The 7,800-nt window shown below is 38.5% G+C and overlaps 1 long non-coding RNA gene across 1 annotated transcript; it reads right to left on the reverse strand.

Annotated features, from left to right (window-relative positions):
- Positions 1-3,444: 3,444 nt before the first annotated feature.
- LOC117952679 lies at positions 3,445-6,789 on the reverse strand. Its single transcript, XR_004658472.1, has 3 exons — positions 6,683-6,789; positions 4,010-4,016; positions 3,445-3,455 (listed from the first exon to the last, which is right to left on the reverse strand). It is a non-coding gene; the product is annotated as an uncharacterized LOC117952679 (long non-coding RNA).
- Between the last annotated feature and the right edge of the window lie 1,011 nt (positions 6,790-7,800).

A 7,800-nucleotide genomic window follows, 5' to 3' on the forward strand; every position in this document is an offset into this window, starting at 1 on the left:
AAGCAGACACAAAACCGTATTTATTTTGGGAACAGGGCCTAGTGAGAAGGGAGAAAGGTAGCCTGCTCACACTGCCCATTAAGCTGCAGTATGTTAATATCTTGAAAAAGAGAAGCTGCTCAATTTTCTCCCTTCCTTTTAAAAGAACAAAACAGAACAGAAGTACTCAAAAATATTTTAATGGGGGTTCATCCATGAAAAAATATTGCAAACCCCTAATCTAACTTAAATGGAAAGAGTCTCTATATACCTGTTCATTCCATTGATTTCCTACTTGGCGGGGGCACTGGTGGGGAGCTCTTGAGATCTATGGGACATATTTCTGTAAAGTGTATTGAGAGGGAACCTCTAATAACTGTTACACCGCTGAGCGGCATTCTGGGTACAGCTCGCTCTCCGTTGCTCGTGGCGTTGAATTCCAGAACAGATGAAGAAAGAGAGATCTTACAGTGCAGCAAACTGCAAGCATCAGGGATGTAACTTTGAAAAGGAATCATTTTGTTTCCTGAATATAGCCTGATCCTAAATAGCTAGCTGTTTGCAAAAGACAACTGGAAAACTACACATTTGATCTTGTTTTACAACCCACAAAAAGTTATCTACTTTTCAGAGCCAACACACATTTTATGAAATGTGTTGGATCTTCTTTGCCAGTGTCTATTTTTTTTTTTAGAATTTCAAAAGTGTAGTTCAGAGTAGGGCTGGGCGATATGGAGAAAATCAGATATCACGATATTCTTGCCCTATTACCTCAATGTCAATATTGTGGCAATATTATAGGGTTGACAATTGGTGCTTTAACAAATGTTTCACAATGAGATTTAAGATAAATAATCTTTATCAATGTAGATATAATAAGTGAGCGAAGGTAAAAATAATAGAAGAGCTAGCAGTCTGGTCACACAGAAAAGCACAACACTTTACTGTAATGCAGCCTTTAAAACCAGGAAAAGACAAACACTTGTAAGCCATTTGCAATCTTACAATTTCCAAAACCCAAGACAATATCTAGTCTCATATCACGATATCAATATAATATTGATTTATTGCCCAGCTCCACTTCACAGTGTTTGGGGCGTTTCCTAAAAAAAAAAACACAGACTGAACCACGTGACTTCACTGTAAACAAGTGAAAAACAAGTTTTGAGACAGCTACAGAATAGTTCTAACAGAGCCGAACATCACGTAGATAATCCTACTGTGTCAGACTCATGACCTGCTAAACCCCCCCCACTTTTGTTCCCACTGTCTCCACATGTCTTTCACTTTCTCCTGACGACAGCTTTCTTTTCTTATATTAGAGCATCCTACCGGCACCGTATCCATCACATTTCATACACAGAACAACCAATGTATTTGATTCAGCTGGAGGACGTAAAGTAGTCACCTAGCAACAGCTTTAACCACAAACAACACTTATCCAAAGTGTTTTTCTTCTGCTGCTGCCTTAAGAAAAGATTTGCCATATGAAGCTTCCCACTTTCTTTCCACCTGGTACCTGATCCACAAATGGGAAGGTCATTATAAACGCCTCTGTAAAAAGACATCAAATCAAAGCATTATTCCATTAAAGACCCTTTGCCAATACGTTTACTCTCATCAACAATAAACTTTGGGTACACAGTAATAGCCAAGCATGAGGAGATGAACATGCATCTGTGTCTGAGGTAAAGGTTTTACTGTTTCCTGCTTCTTTCAGTGCAGACGCTTTGCTGCTTCTTCCTGCTTCTGCTTGCATATTTCTGCTGATAAGCTTGCTTTTCCTCAGAAAAATATGAGCAGCGGCTCTTGGATACTTATAAATCACTGACCATTTTATTTTTTGTAGACATAAGAGGCTATTGCCACATTTCCACATTTTTCTGTGTGAGCGTGGCGTACCAATAGCTCAAGCCTGTCCTTCAGTGACTGTAGCTAAAGCTAATTAGCAGCAAGATGCCTCCTTTCCCCGTGGATGACTACTACAAACTCCCTTAGAAAATTGCACTTTTGGAAACCAAAATTCACCGATCAGAAGTAAACTTGGAAGTGAACAGATCATGTGGAAATGACACCATTTTTCCATGGACCCAAAACAATGGACAAAAGCATGCTAACACGGCTAATTAGCACCGTCAAGACTACAAAGAAACAAGAGGGCTGTGGAACGGGTAATATATCAACAAGTGGTCCACCCTTGGACTTTTCTGGTCCAAAGCCTAAGAGTAAATCATGTTCTTGGGACATAAGAGGACGACTAACGTGCAGGGCACAGCGCCCTGAGATTTGTGATACGACCGGCTGGCCTGCTTTATCATCCCAGCAGAGCGTCTCTTCAACCCCTGTACCTAGTAGGACACAGCCGAGGACAGCTGCAAAAGGGACAATCAGCAACAAAATGCATCCCCAACAACTCAGTGTACAACTGGATAACAGATTTGCTCCTCTGCTGCAGGACCTTGGATATCCATCTGATGACCCGGGTTGCGTCTCATCATCACACAGCAAGGTCAGGACTGAGAACAAATCTCAAAGTTAAAAACTACAGGGAAAGAAAAACTCTGATTGTGGGTGACTCTGCTGTAAAAGATTTAAAAAGCAGTAACTAAAAACACCAAAATACTGTCTCTACAAAGACATGGTATTTAACTTGACCCAAAGAATCTCCAGGGTATCGTGGCAGCACACCCAACTTTGAAGAATATTATTCTGCACATAGGGTCATGATGTAAACAGTCTGAATTGCAAAAACTGGACTGTATGGAACTGCTGAACACAGTCAGCTCCGTAAATGCAGATGTGTTTATCAGTGGCCCTATATCTATCTATCTATCTATCTATCTATCTATCTATCTATCTATCTATTCCGCCTGTGAAAAGAGGAGCTGAGAGATTTAGTCGAGTTTTGGCACTAAACAAATGGCTTTCAACTGACTGTACCGTCCATTTTCTGCAGTTCAATGAAAACTTTATCATTTTCTGGGACCACAGACAACTTTTTAAAGCAGGTGGACGTTTCCTTAACAAGCCAGGAGTAAAACCGTTCCCCTCTAACCTGCATTACTTTCTGCTGGAGTTCTCTGACCAAATGAAGCAGCTGGTAGATTTTAGAACCAAATTTAAACCCATTCCTTTCCTCCATCGATCAACCCCGGCAAAAAGTAAAACGCCAGGTACCTCTGCCAGGATGGCAGCTAACTAACTAACAGCATTAACTGATTTGACTCCTTCCAAGACAAACCGGGGCTCTGAGTATACAATTCTTCCTCAAATTATGTTGGTAATAGAAAAAGAATGGTGAACGAGTACTTAACTTCAAACTTAGCATCCATTCCTCGTCAGCTACAGCCTGTTCCAAAAATGAAAACACTTTAGGTCTACAGCAAGAAAATCCTTTTTAATCAATGATTGTATTATTAGTCATAATCTAGCTTTTATGTTTTTAACTGAAACCTCGTTAGACCATAATAACAGCGCTGCTGTTCTCATCGAGTCAGCTCCCCCTAACTTCAGTTTTAAGAGCGAGAAACGGGTGAATAAGAAAGGAGGTGGAGTCGCCATTTTGTTCAACGACTCATTCCAATGTATGCAAATATCTTATGGAAATCTTTTTAATGTGTGCCTCTCCAGTTAAGGTCTTCCATTCAAGCTATATTTCTAAATATCTACAGGCCACCTAAAAAACAGTGCAACTTTCTTCAATGACTTTACTGAACTGCTGTCTATAATCTGTAAAAACTATGACTGTGCAATCATTGCAGGTTATTTTAAAGATTTCTGACCAAAGTTGTTTTTATACTGAGGAACTGGAATAAGACTGCAAAACTGACCTAGTGGGGCATCTTGGTCTCACGTGTGCATCAGCAAGTGCCGGTAAGGTCTAGTACACGATATGTGTTTCATAGTCTCCAGGCAAAACAAATTCAAATATGACACAACTTCATATGATCAAGCATACAATGGTATAATAAAATGGTTATTGTTGCTCTGATAATGTGTGCGGGGCAGTGGCTTGTACACTGTCTCCTACTAGCAGCCTAAAATCAATTTTATCGGTTTTTATTAACTGTTTGTAACTGCTGTTTAACGTTTAATTTCCTATACTGCAATGTAACTTTTATTTCTGTATTTTATGTTGACTGTTTTTAACTGCTTTTTAATGTTTAATTTCTTGTACTGCACTGTAACTTTTATTTATTTTATTTTATTTTAATCTTTTTATGTGAAGCGCTTTGAATTGCCCTGTTGCTGAAATGTGCTGTACAAATAAATAAATTATTTATTTACAAATAAAGCTGCCTTGCCTTGCATTGTTAATGCGATCTGAAGTCTGGGAACTTCACTTCAGTCCATTTAACAAGAAAGAGAGAGAGCAAGTGTGTCAAAATTTGGCAAATATTCAAGTTAATGGAGGTTTTTAGTTGCATAGCAACAGCGGCTCACAATCAACTTGTCCTTTGAACTACTGTTTTTTTTCAACCTGGACCTTATTTTCCTATTTTTGTGTCTAAGTGACTGATGGAAACAACGATCTTTGACATGAGTCCAGTTTTAAGCTAGATGGCTGCAGTCGGCAGTGGCAAAACAAACTACAATGTAAGTTAATATATCCATGGTCGGGCTTGTATTTACCTTCAGAGAAGTGCTGTTTTGCCACTCGCAGGCTCAAATTAATACTCCAAGTGTCTGACAACATTATGGAAAGGATCCCTTCAGAGATAGACCTCTAAAACCGCATTGAGACCTTTCTGTTTAACCAGAAACACCTCCCAAATCACTAGTGCTAGACCCACCAGACTCCATTTAAAAAGCAATACATTTAGCGTGTATAGAGCCAACTTATTTTCACATGTAAATGAATAAACTGAGTTTGTTTAGACCAAAACTAGAGATGCGATGGTTGGAAAAGTAAAGGGATGACCCAAACGGCTTTTCATAGTAGAATTTTGTTTCTGTTGACTTTGAAGGAAGTGTATTTTATGATGCTAAAAGTTCAGTTTATTAACTGGTGGGTTTAGCAAACGCACTTTTGCAGATACTTTTATGTTTAAAAAAAGGATTTTACTCTTCAACAGAAAGGTTGACTTCCTTAGAAATCCTTTCCATAATGTTGTCAGATGCTTAATCTCAGCCTGTCAGTGGCTAAACAAGCTATTTTGTCAAGGTACTGTAACTACAAGCTGGACATTTTCCCTATTAACTTACATTGTATCTTATTTCGCCAATCTCGCTTAATTCTGGACCAATGTCAAAGATTATTGTTCCCATCAGTCACGTAGACACAAAAACATAGGAAAACAGGGTCGAGTTGAAAAAAAAACGGTAGTCACCCTTTACTGCATTTACGTAGCGCCGCTGGCTAAAAGGAACAAACCTGTGGACACAGAGGGGGAGAAATGCTCGTAATGAGTAGGGACAACAAGCAGCCTTGACGTCAAGATCCCCCTACAAGAAATAGTGTTGAAGTTCCCCCCCCCCAAAAGAGCGAGTTGAGACTAGGACTGCACGATATAAGGAAAATATGCGATAATGTAGTTAAATATTGCGATAACAATATTAGTTGTGGTAAATAAAGAGATGTTAAAGTGTACCGAATTCTACATTTCTACTGCTTTCAGTATTCTACAATATATTGTACAGCGGTAGTAAAGAAGTGAAAAGCTGAGACAGGTGCGGAGTGAGTGAGTGTGTAGAGAAACAACAAGGTAATGACAGTAATCCAACTTGACCCACTGGGTAAATGAGTAAGAGTGAAAGTTTAAAACACAGGAGAGCGGGTAGACACAATTCATGGGTCAATGAAAGGACAAAAAAGAGGGAGAAGTGTGAGGTAGAGGGGGTTTAGAAAGAGTCAGACAATACAAGTCAAGGGTAAGATGCCTCTCCCCCCCCCCCCCACCCCAAGAAGCCAACACTTCAGCTGTTTGGTTCCCTGAGAAACTCAAAGATCCCATGAGAGTCACCGCCCGTCACGCCCTCTACAACACACACTCTCACACACACACTTATCCTCCACTGTGATGATCCCAGTCACACACCAGCTCAACACACACAAACATCAATCACTGCTGCAGTCTGGAAGGGAAGCCAGCGGTGTATTTCCCCCAGGGCAGCAGCACTACTCTTTCAGCTCAGCACCCTCACCGAGTAAATGCAGCTTCTCACCCTGAGACACGAAAGACTACTGTCTGTGTTTGTTTGAGTAGCTGTGTATCTTTGTGTTGCTGTGCTGTGTGCAGGTGTTGGGACTAGACTGTGTTCCCACTACAGTAAAGTTTCCCCTTGTGGGATTAATATATACATTATTTTTATAAGCAGAAATACATGTCCTAAATTCTATATACATCTGTGATTCTGTAGGCACCGGTCCAATATCTGGGTATTGGAAGCGTTCTGGTTTCCATTTCTTATTTGAGTAGTAGGGTGGGGTACCAAAACCTGGTTCCACTATGGAACTGGTTCCTTCGCAACTGGTAGGAATCGGACCGGATTGAAACGCAAAATTTGATTCCACTGAAACATTTTCTCAGTCGCTCCGAAAGAGAGCTAAAAATATCACACTTAGTCGTACTTATTATTTCATAAGTGCACATGTTCGTGTGTGTCAAGAAATCAAACCTAGCAGGACACCACACTACATCACACTGGGTACATTATTTACCTGTTAGTAGAGGAAGTGAGATACAAGACATTTTCTAAATACAAACTCCAGCATGTCTGTGCTTTCAGCCTGCTTCCACTTAAGTCAATAAGTGTATTAAGTCCAATTATTGTAAACTGTTTATTGTTTAGTCACGCTTCCTGATTTAGGCATGTGAAAGTCAGACGGTCAAACAAAGAGTAGGAAGTTGGAAGGTATGTATTGGTTTATCCCAAAAAAGGAAATTTGAGACATTCCACATTTAATTGCATTTACACAACTACACTTGTTAATAGTGTAACTGTTATTTATTGTTAAATTATTGTAGTTGTGTTAGGTGACTTAGGTTCACTTATTGTATATTGTATATTAAAGTACTTAAAAAACGTTAGAATATTTTTACATTTAAATAGTTTTTGATTTTAATCTTTGTATGGTATTCGGATAAAATTTACGCATTTCAAATTTTTTATAAGAAGAAATGTGAAAGAAGGATACATTTTTCTAGCTGAAATCAATGGCCTTACCTTATTTTCTATGATAAACATGTATTCCTAACTCAATTCAGAAAATTATTCCTGATATGACCACTCATGTTTTTTCCAAGATAAGAATTAACATTTTAACATGAATTATAATGAATCACACTTCCATTATTAATTGTGTTCTAGAAGAGACTGACTGCATTCTGTACAGTATGTTATCTTAACTGTTTGAAATTGAGATAAAAACAATATAAAGACAATTTTTCTTAGTAGATGATGAAGTATGAAGACAATACAAGGTTTAAATAAACTATAAAATTTGTTTTTTTGTGTGTCATTTTTCAGTTTTTCAAGAATCGGTTTAGGAATCAGAATCGTTTTAAAAGTACCAGTTTAGTATTGGAATCGTAAAAATCCAAACAAAACCCAACCCTACCGAGTAGTACTGAACCATCACATTAAAGCAGGCTTCGGTTAAATGAAAGTTAACAGTCCATGTGGAGATCAATTGGCCAAAAACACGACTGTTTGGCTTTTATAATTTAGCCTTTTTATCTGCATTTTATATGCAGATATCTTTTTAGTGAGATTAGTCTTCTTTCAACTCCAACTCCATTCTGTAGTTTAAAATTGTTATTCGGACTCTGAACAATGGCTGGCACATAATAATAATAATAATAAATTGAATTTGTATAG

Source organism: Etheostoma cragini, chromosome 2 (genome assembly GCF_013103735.1).
Source record: "Etheostoma cragini isolate CJK2018 chromosome 2, CSU_Ecrag_1.0, whole genome shotgun sequence".
NCBI lineage: Eukaryota > Metazoa > Chordata > Actinopteri > Perciformes > Percidae > Etheostoma > Etheostoma cragini.